Source organism: Mesoplodon bidens (assembly GCF_964165515.1).
Source record: "Mesoplodon bidens genome assembly, chromosome: 3".
NCBI lineage: Eukaryota > Metazoa > Chordata > Mammalia > Artiodactyla > Ziphiidae > Mesoplodon > Mesoplodon bidens.
This window is the reverse complement of record NC_138178.1, coordinates 156,639,350-156,654,092: the sequence shown is the minus strand read 5'-3', so window position 1 is coordinate 156,654,092 and position 14,743 is coordinate 156,639,350. Positions and strand designations below refer to the sequence as shown.

At 38.9% G+C, this 14,743-nt stretch overlaps 1 protein-coding gene across 2 annotated transcripts in view; it reads right to left on the bottom strand.

Moving 5' to 3' along the window:
• TSHR (thyroid stimulating hormone receptor) overlaps nt 1–14,743 on the bottom strand; it is a 154,409-nt gene that overhangs the window by 13,574 nt on the left and 126,092 nt on the right. The gene's annotated exons all lie outside the window — the stretch shown is intronic.

Genomic DNA, 14,743 nt, shown 5'->3' with positions numbered 1-14,743 from the left:
GGAAAGGAAGAGCCCAGAGGTAGGTCACAATTAGAGATGGGGAAGGGTGTCAGGGAAGACCTCACTGAGGAGTTGGTTGAGCAAAGATCTGAAGGAGATGAGGGAGAGAGCCATAGTTATATCTGGGAAAGAGCCTTCCAGGCAGAGAGACCAGTCAGTGCAAAGTCCCTGGGATGAGAGTGTACCTGGTATGTTTAAACAAGCAGGGAGGCCAGTATGGCTGGAGCTGAGACAGTAGGGGGTTAGGAAATATGGAAGAAGAAGTCAGAGAGGTAATGAGGAGCCAGATCGTGTGTGCCTTGTAGGCCATCAAAAGGACTTTGTCTTTTCATCACAGTGAGATCAAAAGCCTTCAGAGGAATGGTACAATCTGACTTATTTTAAAAGGATCAAACTACTGCTTTGAGAATAAACCAAAGGGAGCAAAGGGTGGACACAAGAAGACCAACAATAGACAAGATGGTGCCTTAGACCAGAGTGGTGGCAGTGGAGATGCTGAGAATTGTTGGAGTTTGTATAGATTTAAAAGGTAGAACGAATGGGATTTTCTGATGGATTTGGATATGGGGTCTGAGAGAAAGTGAGGTCAAGAATGACTCCATGACATATGGTCTGCAGCTCGAAGAATGGAGTTGCCATTTCCTGAGATGGGGAAGGCTGCAGGTAAAGCAAATTCGGAGGAATGGTCAGAGGTCTAGTTTTGACAGGTCAAGTTTGAGATGCCTATTAGACATCCAGGTGGCAGTGTCAAGTAGGCAGTGTGTTATAAGTCTGGAATTTGGTAGAGTTGTCTGGATTGGAGATTTCTATTTAGATATCACAGGCATTATGCAAAGCCATATGAGTGGATGAGATCACCAAGGACACGAATAAAGAGAGATAAAAAGAAGGCCACAGGTGGAACGCTGGGGTACTCCAACAACAAGAGATCAACAAGAAGAGGAAGAACCAGAGAGGGAGACTGGGAAGGAGCAATCAGAGGTGTGGAGAAAAACCAAGAGAAAGTGGTGTCTTGGAAGCCAAAAGAAAAAGGTATTGTAAGGAGGATGAAGTCATCAACATAGTTAAATGCTTCTGAGACACGAACTAAGAATTGGCCATTTGATTTAGCAACTGTGGAAGTCACTGGTGACCTTGAAAAGAGCAGTTTTGGTGGCGTGGTGAAAACATGATTGGAGTGAGCTTAACAGGGATTGGGGGAGAGGATTTAGGATTCTAGCCAACTCTTTTGTGATGTCTTGCTATAAAAGAATACAGAGGTAGATATGGAGTTGAAGGGATATTTTAAAATTATAAGTAGTTCAGTATATAGTCCTGAAAGTTAAAGTATCTTTTAAAAATAAAAGAACACTTAAAAATAATAATAACTCTTTTTTTTTTTTTTTTTTTTTGCGGTATGCGGGCCTCTCACTGCTGTGGCCTCTCCCGTTGCGGAGCACAGGCTCCGACGCGCAGGCCCAGCGGCCATGGCTCACGGGCCCAGCCACTCCGCAGCATGTGGGATCTTCCCAGACCGGGGCATGAACCCGTGTCCCCTGCATCGGCAGGCGGACTCTCAACCACTGCGCCACCAGGGAAGCCCAATAATAACTCTTTAGTCATCAAATATTCAATCAGTGTTCCAAGAGAGGCAAGGTAGTTGTCTCACTGGAGTCAGGAGCCAAGTTGACCTAAGTATTACAGCCGACTGATATGTGTCTTAGGTGCCTTTTAATCCATAGGCTCAAGAAATATTGTTTTAAGATGGGAGAAACAATAGCATGTTTAAATGTTGATGGGAGATAATCCAGTAAAGAGGAAAATATAGATGCTCTGGGACAGAAGGGCGAGGATTGCCGAAGCAATGCCCTTGAATTGCTGAGAGGGCATGGGACCCAAGACCTTGGTGAAGGGCCCAGGCTTAAAAAGTGACTTAAAATTCAGGAGAGGAGACAGAGGGTGTAGACATAGATACAGGAAGGTGGGTAGATGTGGTGGTGGGACCATGAGGAATTCTCTTCTGATTGATTTTATTCTAAATGAAATGGAAGTCAAGGTGATCAGCTGGGCATGAGAATGAGAGAGGACTAGAGAATTAAGGAGAGGGGAGGAGGTCTGACATGTTCATCTGGGAGAGTGCCTAGGGAAATGGGATGTTATTGCTGTACAGCACTTGGGGCCCACCAGCGGTGAATGATTTAAAATGAAACCACTTGCCAAGCCCACCTGCAAAAGTCCAGGCCCACAGTAGGTGGGAATTGGACTTAAGCAAGGTAGGGTTTTTCTATGCAAGGATGATAGTGAGAGGGTCAAGGTAGTTAGTTGGCTGTGTGTACTAGTCAGTACTTATAATGATAGATATGGAATTTAAGCTTCATAAGGAAGAAATGAAGACATGAGAGAGGTGAAAGACAGTGAAATATTAGTAATAGATTGTAGCTCCTAGTAAGACCAAAGAATTGAAGGAATGACTGTATTAGAAGGAAACACGTGGAAAGACAGCAGAATGTTTGAGACTGAGATTATGAAGGGTTTGGAATCATTGGTCATGACAGGCCTATGACCATGGACCTGAAGTCTAGAGGTAGAGTGGAGGACAAGGTTACTGGAGTGGAAGTCAGAGGCCAAGGTATAGGAAAGAAGATCCACATGGATACTGAAATCAACAAAAATTATGAAAGGAGTAGTGTTAGAGGAATCAGTAACAGTACATCAGGTGCTGAGAGCTTCAAGAAATGAGATGGAGTAACTTTGGAGTTCACAAATCACAACAAAAAAGATATTTGGGTGGTAAATCAACTATACTTGAATAAAAACATTTTCTTAAAAAAAGAAAGAAAATAAAATTTTAAAAAATTAAAGGTTTGTATAGAATTCACATCAAAAAAAGAGTGGTTAAAAAAAATTATATTAGGGTGGTAATGTTTGAGGGCACGAGAGTCAAAGTTGGGGAGAGGTTTTAAGGAGGAGGAGAGATAATGGTCCAGAAGCAACAATGAGGAGGCAGGAGGGCATCTGCCTCGACTTCATTTTATATAAACTGCTTATGTTTCTACAACATGAGTCAATCATTAGCATGTTTTAAAATCAGGTATTCTACTTTAAGATCCCTCCAAGCTCCCGGTGCCCACAGGTAAATGTCTTTAGTTTTTTCATATGAGGATTGACTGGCAACAAGAATTTACAAGTTGCTCACATGGACTACTTCGCTACTGGGCTTGCTCTTTTTCAGAGAACCCATAAGAAAAGAGGCGTTCTTAAGGAGTTTCTGCTCTGTGTGAGTCATTGTATCAGGCACTGGGGTTACAACCATGGGGAAAGAGAGAAAAAAAATCTCTTCTCCCATTACATTTACATACTAATGGAGGGAGAAAGAGTAAACAAGTCAGTAGATGTCTAAAATGGCTAGAAGTTTGGATGGTGCTAAGTATCATGGAGAAAAAGAAAGCAGGGAAATGAGATGAAGGGTGATGGGCAGCTTCACATTTAAACAGGGAATTCAGGGAAGACCTCAGTGAGAAGCTTACATTTAAGCAAAAACTCAAAGGAGTCAGAGAGCAGGTCCCATGGATATCTGGGGAAGGAGCCTCCTGGGTAGAGAGAACAGCTGGTGCATAACCCCCAAGGTGAGAACGTGCCTGGGGGCACCAGTTCAGTGTGGCTGGAGTGGAGTGATGAGGAAAGATGCAGAAGATGAGATCAGAGATACTGGGTCATGGGTGGGGGGCGAACAGCGTAGGTCTTTGAAGGCCTTGGTGAGGACTTTGGTTTTTTTCAGAGTCAGATGATCAAGAACTGGGGATGTTTAAGTAGAAATTTAAGAAAATGATCAAGCAAAGTTGGAGGATTACAACAGGAGCAAGAATCATCTTATGTGAAAGGGGTTGACCTGATGTGCTGTAAATTGATGGTGTTTCTGGGTTAAGGCTGGGTTTGCATCCTAATATCACCACTTATGGCCAGGTGACCTTGGGGACTTACCTGATATCTCTGCACCTCAGTTTTCTCATTTGTTAAATAGGGATCATGGCACTTACTATTGAATAGTTAAAGAGACTCAAGGTGATCTGTAAAGAACCTAGCACACAGCTGAAGCTCAAAAATCGCCCCTATTATTAATAAGAAAATATTTGTCTAAAGATTTAGATGATCATAAATTACCAATCATTTCTTGAAGTCTTTGCGTACAAACAAAATTGCTTTGTAACTCCGATAATCACTGTTATCTTCTTTCTTTTCACTCTTGAGTTTGCATAATTACACTTCATTTAAGACTATAGCTTCCATGACCTATGAAAGCTCATGGAGTTGACTGTCTCAGCATTATGTATCCTGGAATGAAAAACTACCTGTATACTGTAATTCAGTAAGGTTGGAGCTCCTCCACACAGTAACAAGAGGAAATGATGGCAAGGTATTACCGATAGTCAAATGCTGAAACACAAACATGTCCTCCTCAGTGTTAAGTCCTCTCCCCTGTCCTCCCCGACGCACAACACACATACCTAATGACCATCACTATCAGTCTGTGAGAAATGAAAAGTCCACTTTCTTTCGAGTGTTTGTTTCTTTTAGACTCAGAAGCAGAACATAATTAACAAAATGGATTTCAGAGACTTGACAGAGATAGCATGTCAGAATGAAAACCCTTAACTACCTTATTTCCTTCCACCTGTTCCAAGAGTAAAAATCACAGAAGAGTCAAAGATTTAGTACTCATCCATATTTACTTGGGAAGAATTGAGTGCCTCATTTGTATACACTGTAAACTGCTTCTTTATTTATATTTGTGGGTTATTTATTTAAAAATTTAATCTCAGGTTGATTCACCCCTCCTATCAGCCTGTTATCATTATCTTTTAGTGAATTATAAAATCATGAATAAAACTTGCTACAGAACAGAGTATGCATGATTTTTGCCTCATCTATTTGGCCCTATGCAATCTCATTTATCTTCTTTCATCATACAACTGAGAATTGATATGGGTAAAATTACCAGAAATTATGAGTGGAGTAGTGTGGAAAGGTCAGAAACCTTTGGGATTGATAGTATAAAATAAAATAATTTATTTTAAAATGTTTAGCACTGAGACTAGTAGGCACTCACTCAAATGTAGATTTATTTACATGTAAAGTTGCAGAGAAAAAAATATGTGTTCCTACTTGCTTTTTATTTGAAGATTCATCACTGTTGAGGGCTCTTGGCTAAAGAGCACTGATTAGTTAATAAAACTGGTTTAGAAAATTAATATGGTTTAGAAAATTTTTTCTAGTTTTTTCCCTGAAACTTCAAGTGTTGTTTACCTAGAATTCAGACTCAGTAAAGATTCTTTTATGTTCTATCAGGGTTTTTTTTTTTTTTTTTTTTTTTTTGCGTTACACGGGCCTCTCACTGTTGTGGCCTCTCCTGTTGTGGAGCACAGGCTCAGGACGCGCAGGCTCAGCGGTCATGGCTCACGGGCCCAGCCGCTCCGCGGCATGTGGGATCTTCCCGGACTGGGACATGAACCTGTGTCCCCTGCATCGGCAGGCAGACTCAACCACTGCGCCACCAGGGAAGCCCTGTTCTATCAGTTTTGATCAAAGTAAAAAGCCTTTAAATAATTGACTTTAGCAAAACTGAGTTAAAAGAAACAGTTAATGGATTTGTGAATTATTCTTTTTTAGAGATGCAGTCATCCTAGTTTACTTTTTGGCGTGGCATAGATACAAAACTTTTACTCAGACTGAATCCCCTGATGTAAAATGCATGATCATTTGAGGCCATTGCTCTAGGACAGTGGCTCTCAGTGCTTTGCAGAACTTTATTTAAAGTAAAAATCTTTTGAGGACAATAGTAGCTGGGCTTTTAGTCAATTGAAGAAGCTGAAAGGTTTGTATGGCTTTGAGGATCTTTGCAATAAGTCCATCATCCTTCTCCTCCCAGAGTCATCCCCCTAGTTGGGAAATGCTCTGAAAATTTCTCAATAATTGTAAAAAGTAACCTTATCATTATAGATTTCCATGACTTAAAGTATTAATCCTTTCTTCTCATATTAATGGCTATGGTAGTAAGAGATGCTACTGATCAATAAATCTGGATTTGGGGGGAATCAAGTATCCTAAGTTGTTGACATAACTCCTTTGGTCCAAAGATTCCTAGGGCTGAAGCAGACCATCCTTTTGTTTTTAGCAAGAAGCCAGCATGCACACAATTCTGGAAAGGTAATTGTCTTCTCTTTCTCTTCAAATTCTTCTGTGACCTTCCTCGCAGCTCTCATAGACTCTACAAAATGGTCACAGGCCCTCTCCTTTGTTGTGCCTCTGGAGAAAAGGGTGTATGACTTCGGAGGATAGGTTGCTTATCCTGCTTTGGTTGCTTCCCTGACAACCCGGCTTCCTTGGCATGAGTCTGGCTTAGTGCCCAAGTCGGGCACTGCAAGAGGTCTGTTTGTCTTTGTAACTCATTTCACAGCCCAGAGTAGAGCAGCCTAGTAGACAAACTCCTCTGGTTTTCTACCCTTGGGAAGCTCCCTTCCTCTCCAAGAGAGCTACTCCAGAGGCTCTGCTGGCAGGCACAGAAAGGAAGACTAAGAACACTAGGCTTATTAGGCCTTTGGGCTCCCTCCCTCTGAGGGAGGGCCAGTGCCTGTCAAACAGCCAAGATGTAGAGATGAGCGGTCCCAGTGCCATGGCTGGGACAGAGCTACCCAGGGTTAATATAGTCAGGGTCAAGGGTAGGCAGAGGCCAAGGAAAGGAAGCATGGGGTGAGTTGAAGAGGGCCACAAACTGTAATGGATTATGCAGCTATTACTAATCTTTCCATGGTAACCTTCAGTGGGTCATCCTTACCTGCTGAGTCAGGTCATGTCCCCATAACATGATTTCAACACAACGCGCTTTTCAGACACTATCCTTTGGCCCAAATTATGTTTTCTTGGTTGTTGTTCCTCTTAGAATATGTCCTGTTTTACTGTAGGCTTGCCTTTGTTCTTCCTCTTATAGTTTCTGTCTCTGTCTATTGTCATTCTACCCCTCACCTGAAGCCCATCTCAAATACCACCTCTTTTTAAAAGGCCTTTGCTGGTCACCCTAACCAGAAATGCTATCTTGATTCTTTAAATACTTCTTATGGCTCTTTTTACATTAAACATATAGTGCCTTATTCACATTTCTCCTGAATTTGATTGTAACTTCTTTCAGGGCAGAGGTTGTATCTTATTCTTATAATTTTCATGGAGTTCAGTAGGTGCTCAGTAAAATATCTGCAGAATGAGTTAATGAACACCCTGTGTGAGTTTGTTTCAGATTAGCTATGTCTCCTTAGAAAGAAAAGAGAAACAGAAAGAGAGTATAAACTAGGGATGACAGAGGACTGGTAGTTAGGACTAAAACTGATTTCATTACCCAGGACCACACCTCAATAACAACAAAATGGCATGCAACCCAACTTTAAGAATGGATAAAATATTTGAACAGACCCTCGTAAAAAGAAAATATACAAATGGCTCACAAGTACATGAAAAGGTGCTTGACATCATTAATAGTCAGGGAAACACAAAGTAAAACCACCATGAGATATCTCTTTACACCCACTAGCATGGCTAGAATAAAAAAAGATTGATAATACAATAGGTTGGCAAGTATGAAACTCACTTCACTGGTGGGACTAGAAAGTGGGAGAGTCATTTAGAAAACAGTTTGACAGTATATCCTATAAAGTTAAATATACATCTATCCTGTGACCTGATCATTTCACTCCTATTTTTACACTAGAAGAATAAAAAGATATGTGGCTGTCTATGGGACATTGGGGCATGAGAGAAGTTTCTGGGCCATGAAAATGTTCTAAGCCTTCACTGAGGTAACATAGTTTTGCCAAAACTCATCAAACTGTACACTTTAAAAATGTGCATGTTATTGTATGTAAATTATACCTCAATAAAAAAATTATTTTGCCCAGAATCAACCTAGAAAATCATGTAGTCAACACGCCTGTGGACTTCAGCCATGCTAGAAAGAACCCTGCCACAATTTTTCAGCCACCTAATAGTATGACCTTGTGGAGAGCATTACAAGTCAAAAGAAATATGTGAAAGACTTATTTTTTTTTTTTTTTAAGAAGATGTTGTGGGTAGGAGTTTATTGATTTATTTATTTATTTTTGCTGTGTTGGGTCTTCGTTTCTGTGCGAGGGCTTTCTCTAGTTGTGGCAAGCGGGGGCCACTCTTCATCGCGGTGCGCAGGCCTCTCACTATCGCGGCCTCTCTTTTTGCGGAGCGCAGGCTCCAGACGCGCAGGCTCAGTACTTGTGGCTCACGGGCCTAGTTGCTCTGCGGCATGTGGGATCTTCCCAGACCAGGGCTCGAACCCGTGTCCCCTGCATTAGCAGGCAGATTCTCAACCACTGCGCCACCAGGGAAGCCCTAAAGACTTATTTTTCTCTAAAACAAGATGGCAGTGCTATGACTCTTAGATTTTCAAATGATTAATTTGATCAGCTAATGGCAACAATAGTTTATTTTGAAGTTTGTTTTTGTTGATAACATGTAGTGCAAGCTCAAGTATATTATCACAGGATTTCATCTTCTTAGGAGTTACTTATAATAGTAAGTGGGACAATTATAATATAGTCATTATCAACAGTAAGTTAAATGCTTATTAGAGTGAGTTACATAATTTAGACCTTGGAGGACTCTTGTTATTATGGAAGGCATTACATTTCAGTGTGTTCTTTCCTTTGGGGTTATAAACACCAAGAGCTTCTCTTTCACAATAAGATGAAAAGAAAACACAATAATCAAAAATGGACAGTATAAAAATGGAAAATGATATTGTATATCTTGATTAAAAACTCAATAAGGAAAAAATGTTATGAAACTAAATTTAAAAGGCTTTTTAAAAATTAGCAAAGATTGGAGATGAGATCTCACTTTAGATGTTGCAGCTATTTTAAGTTAGATTCTTTTTAAAGACATGACCTTGAAAACAGGTGGTAAACTAAGTGGGCAAATTTGACTGTTTTAGTCAACAGAGATGAATACAGTCATTCACAAATACCTTTATGAGGTATACATATATTCCAATTATCTTCTCCTTAGATGGAGTTTAAGATTTTCCAAGTTTGGCTTTTACTCCAAATCATAGCCAAATCATGGCTTTTTGATATTAAGTTATACTTTATCAAGATTTATTGAGTACTTGCTGTCTTCTTTTTTGAAGTGGGGGGATTACAAAAAGTATAAGACACAGTCCATTTCCTCTAGGACCTTAAATTCTAGTTATGGGGAGAAGATATGGGGGAAATAAAGTAATGAAGATTTTGACAAAAGTTCAAGACAAGAATTAAAGTGATGTTGCAAGGCCGTACATGGTTAGTTAACAGATGTATTTTAAGACAGATGCTTGGAAGTGGAGAAATGAGACTGGACTCTTATTCATTTCTTATTTTCCTCCTACGGGCCTCTCAAATGCTACAATCTCCATTCTCCTTTCTTCCTATGCTTTGTGGTGTTATTTTAAAATTTAATTTAGAATTTTATTAAAATAATGCATGAACCTATTTTTATAAAGCAAATTATACTGGAAACTTAACACACACAGCAGATTCCTGTGCAGCTCTTCCCTGCCTTCTGCTCTCTGATGCCCCTGAAGCAACCACTTTCAACTTCCAGTATTCTTTCCATAATTGAAAATACTTCTTGATTTATTGGTTGTTCATTCACCCACTGACTCCCTACTTTGGAAGATGAGGATTTAGCTCTCTTCCATCACCCTGCACATACATCCTTCTGACACCCCCTTAACTTTCCTGAAATAGTTTTAGGCTGTATTTGGTTAAACCTATATTTAGTATTTTGATTATTACAAGCCTGCATATTGTGATTTCATTTTATTTCTTGTGTAACATTTTTAGTTTCCTCATGAGATGTCTATTTCTCTTTTATTTACATATCTTGGTTTGACTGGACTTCTTGCTGAGTCTTGTTATATGCTCCAAAGTTCTTAAAATATCTCTCAACTCAGTTTTTCATAAAGTCAGTCCTATCATATAATCTATCAATCCCTTTTTATTTGTAGAACTTTCTCTTGGAGCCCTCCTTCAGCCCTGATGTAGATTTCCTGGTTTCAAGATTCTCAGGGCCTCCCTTTTTGGTCATCCTGGGAATTCCATTTGCCTCTTTCCAATGTTGATCATTAAAATTCTCATTTTTCTCTTTATTTGTTTATGCTTCAAGAAAAGGTCAGTGGGAAATCAAGTTTTTGAGGTTTTGCACATCTGAAAATGTCTTTATTTTACCTTCATCTTTGATAGATAGTTTGGAAAACACTTTTGTATTTCTGTAGTTCAGTTATAACTTTTCTTCTTTTATTTCTGATTTAATTGATTTGGGCCTTCTCTTCTTTTTTCTTGATAAGTCTGGCTAAAAGTCTATCCATTTTGTTTATCTTTTTGAGAACCAGCTCTTAATTTTGTTTATCTTTTCTACTGTTTCTTTAGTCTCTATTTCATTTATTTCTGCTCTGATCTTTATGATTTCCGTCCTTCTACTATCTTTGGGTTTTGTTTATTCTTCTTTTCTAGTTCTTTTAGGTATAATTTTAGATTGTTTATTTGAGAGTTTTCTTGTTTCCTAAGGTAGGCCTACATCCCTATAAACTTCCCTCTTAAAAATGCTTTTGCTGTATCCCATAGATTTTGGGACACTGTGCTTCCATTTTTATTTGTCTCATGGTATCTTTTGATTTCATCTAATTTCCTCAATGACCCATTTTTTGTTTAGTAGCATATTGTTTAGCCTCCATGTGTTTGTGATTTTTCCATTTTTTTCTTGTAGTTGATTTCTAGTCTCATACCATTGCAGTTGGAAAAGATGCTTGATGTGATTTCAATCTTAAATGTATTGAGACTTCTTTTTGGGCCTAGGATGTGATCTATTCTGGAGAATGTTCCATGTGCACTTGTAAAGAACGTGTTCTGCTGTTTTTGGATGAAATGTATATGTCTATTACTTCACTCTGCTTGAGCTATAACAGCTATAACAGCCTCTTCAAACACACCAGGTATGTTTTCACCTGGGGCTCTTTGCACTTGGCCTAGAATGCTCTTCCCTCATATAGTCACATGACTTGCTCCCTTATGACCTTCCAATCTTTTCCCAGTTGTGACCTTCTTGATGAGGCTTTCCCTGACCATCCTTCAAAGTGGTGACCCTCCCCTATTGAAAGCTCATAATGAAGAGTCCTGGGCTTATCAAGTGCTCAGTAAATGTTGACTGTACATTTGCAGAGGTTGGTCAGGAAAAGTTTCATCAAACTGATGGGAATGGGTAGGAATGAGAGGGAGTGGAGGGAGGAATTCCATGCAGGTGAGATGACTAAATAAGAGCTGTGGTCAGAAACCTGAAATTTAGAAATTATTCATATTCTCATAATATTAGAGAGCAAATGATTTAACCAAAGGAGAAGATATAGAGGAGAAAGATCCAGGACTGAGCCACACTGAAATTCTGGGGCAGTGAGCTCTAGTGAGAGAAATCGGGAGGGAGTGATCAGAGAGGTTATGAAAGATAAGAATAGTGATGCTGTCAAGAGTCAGGAAGAAGTGAAAGTAATGATAATGTTTACCATTTATTAAGCATATATGAAATACTTTAGATTTATTTTCTTACTTAAGTTTCACTACTTTTAGCTACCCTGTTTTGACAAATAAGAAAACTGAGACTTGGGTCTCACAATTAGTGATGGAGCCAAGGATCAACTCCAGGTCTAGCTCCTAATCTAGTTCACTTTTTATAACCTGGCATGCCTCTAGGAAGCAGAACTGGCATCGTCAAGCTGTTGCACATCTGCTCTTAACTTGGTTAGAGAGTCTTGTAAAAAAATGACTTACCAAAACTATCAAAACAACTTTTAAGCAGCACAAACAAATAGGTAATTTAATTTACCACTTCCAAAGAAGTAGAAATGGACACTCTCCCATAAGGACAATGTACTATAATATCTTTAAAATGTGACTACTACTTAAATGCCATAGCATTTATGGAAGTGTGATTCAAATATTTATAGTGTACTGTATTAATTTCACAAACATTTTTAAGCAAATACTGTGTTTCAGGCACTGTAATATGAACTAGAACTGTAGAAATGAAACAGACATAGCCCCTGCCCTCTAGGAGCTCCTGGAGAGATAGATAGAAACATGTCACTGGTGCCATGAGATGCACAAATAGAGGCGGGGAGTATAAGGGAAGAAATGGTCATCCTTCCCTAAGGAGAGGAGGGCCAAGAATGACTTCAGAAAGATCTTTACTCAAATGTCAAAATGGTAGTAGGTGCTTATCAGACAGATAAGGTTTGCTAGGGTTTTCAAAGCAGTAGGAAGAGCAAGAGTTTAGCATAGCCATATAAGTATGTTGGAATATTAGGGGAGCTGGAAGCTTCAATATGGACGGATGATTGGTCAGGAGTATATAGAGGGGTGAGAGATAAAGCTGAAGATTATAGCAGGGCTTTGCATGCCACACCAAGGTCTTTATCCTGAGGGGAATGGGAGACCAGCATTGGTTTTTAAGATCCTATTTGCATTTGAACACAAGGAGGTGTGGGGAGGGTAAACTTGAGAAGGTCAAAGATAGAATGCCAGGGGAGATTTGGAGACTCTTGTCATTTAGACTAGTGCTACTCAAAGTGTGGTGACCATTGGCTGTTTCTTATGAGTCCTTGATAAAGTAAGAAGCTTGTACTGGAATGTAAGCAACTACTTCACTAAGCACACTGCTTAGTTTGGACAACTTTGCTCTCATAGGAGGACTTTCTCCACGAAGGAAGCTGTGCTTTGAAGTACATTCTGGAGCCAACCTTGTAGTGGACCCACACTTTGAATGTTTCTGGTCTACACTATTGGTCTTCAAATTCTTTCAGTGTCATGTATTTATAAGTAAAAAATGTCTGAGTATGTACTTTAACATATGTATATTTATGAGCTCTATACACATATTACTGTAATACCATGTTATATATTATACATTACAAAACACACTAACCATACATTTAAAAGGATAGGATAAAAACAAATAAGTAATATTTAAAAAAATATTTCACCAAAGTGAAATCAATGTTATTAAATAATACTTTACTAATTATGAAAATTGTCATTTAACACTTTCTGATACAGCTATTCAGAGGTCTGCTTCTGGGTCAGTTTATTTTGGTTTTGGTTTAAATGGTTGTCAATTGAAAAAGTTACCTCACAAAAATAGATGGTTCCAAATGGAATAGGGCAGGCTTGGCTGTACTTACTAAATTAAGATTCTCATCTAGCAATCCAATTCAGTAATTAAATACATGTCTTTATTGAAATTCATATTCTCAGCTGTCAAGTAGTTTTTGCAAACTAATCTAAAGATGTTTCTTTTTATATTTTATATATATGGATTTTAAACCCACTGCAACTCTTAATTTGAAAGGTTTTAAAACATGTTAAAATTCAATTTCTGATTTTAAAAAAGCAAAATTTTTATGTGACGTTCACTATTTTCATCAGGAAAATTACATAACATGGAAAAGTTTCCAAATACCTGTTTCTAAAGACTCTCTCCAAAGCACACATTTCTTTAGAAGAGCAACAACTTTCCTCATTCATTGGTGAAATATCACCTTTATCTTGAAGGAGCAGTTAAAGATGTCTTTAAAAACTGTCTTCCAGGTTAAAAAAAATATCACAGAAAAGGTCAATACACTTTTTTTCACTTGTCTTTTTATAAAAAGAAAAATGCATAATACTTTTAAGTACTTTGCCATGAGTTAACAATGAACCCCCGTATGGTACAATAGATTTTCAGGGTCACTCTGCCCTCTTATATGGAGCCTGTGTGTTGAGAAAGTAAGGCCATAAACCCACTTAACTGGGTGTATTCAATCTAAAAGTGAAGTGAAATTGTTAAAAGTGAGAGTGAGGATGTAAGTCTTCAAGACTGTGGATCACCAGCTGTTCCCTTGGGATGCAATCATTACCTACCTGACACCTGAGGGACAGTGATCATCTATATGTAAAGTATTAGTAGAACTTAATTTGTTCTTTTTTTTGACCATGCCACGTGGCTTGCAGGGTCTTAGTTCCACCAACCAGGGATCAAACCTGTGCCCTCAGCAGTGAAAGCACAGAGTCCTAACCACTGGACCACCAGGGAATTCCCAATTTTTTCTTATTTTTAAATGGAACCTCTTATGTATGGATGGAAACTTCGTGCCTCTGATGGATTTTCTTGTGCTTCTCCTGGGGGGCTCTGTTCCACTTTGACAAAGACTGTACTAGATGCTCAAGAACGAAGTTCTAAACTAAGGCAAAACCAAGGGGATGGAGAAGATGGCACTAGAAAAGGCTTGCGGGAAACAGAATCAACAGAACTTCATCATGATTACATGTGGAGGTATAAATCAGAGGAAATGCACAAATAACTTTTTTTCATGCTGTTTTAAAAACTGTTTACATCCCATCTTTTCCAGTGATTGTAAGTTTTCCCAGATATGAATCAAACTGTTTATACTCTTCCTTCTTTGTGCTATGAACCCTCGTATGGTACAATACCATAATGTATTGCATTATGCAATACACATTCATTTCTCAGCAAAGACTAGAGTGCCTTCCGCCTATTTGTAGACCTCATATCTCAGAATTTTGCAAACACCAGTTGCTCAAAAATGTCTTTTTTTCCAAAAGAGGGCCTTCATGAATGTCCACACCAAGGTGGCATCAGGCATCAGGATGGCACAGTGGAATCT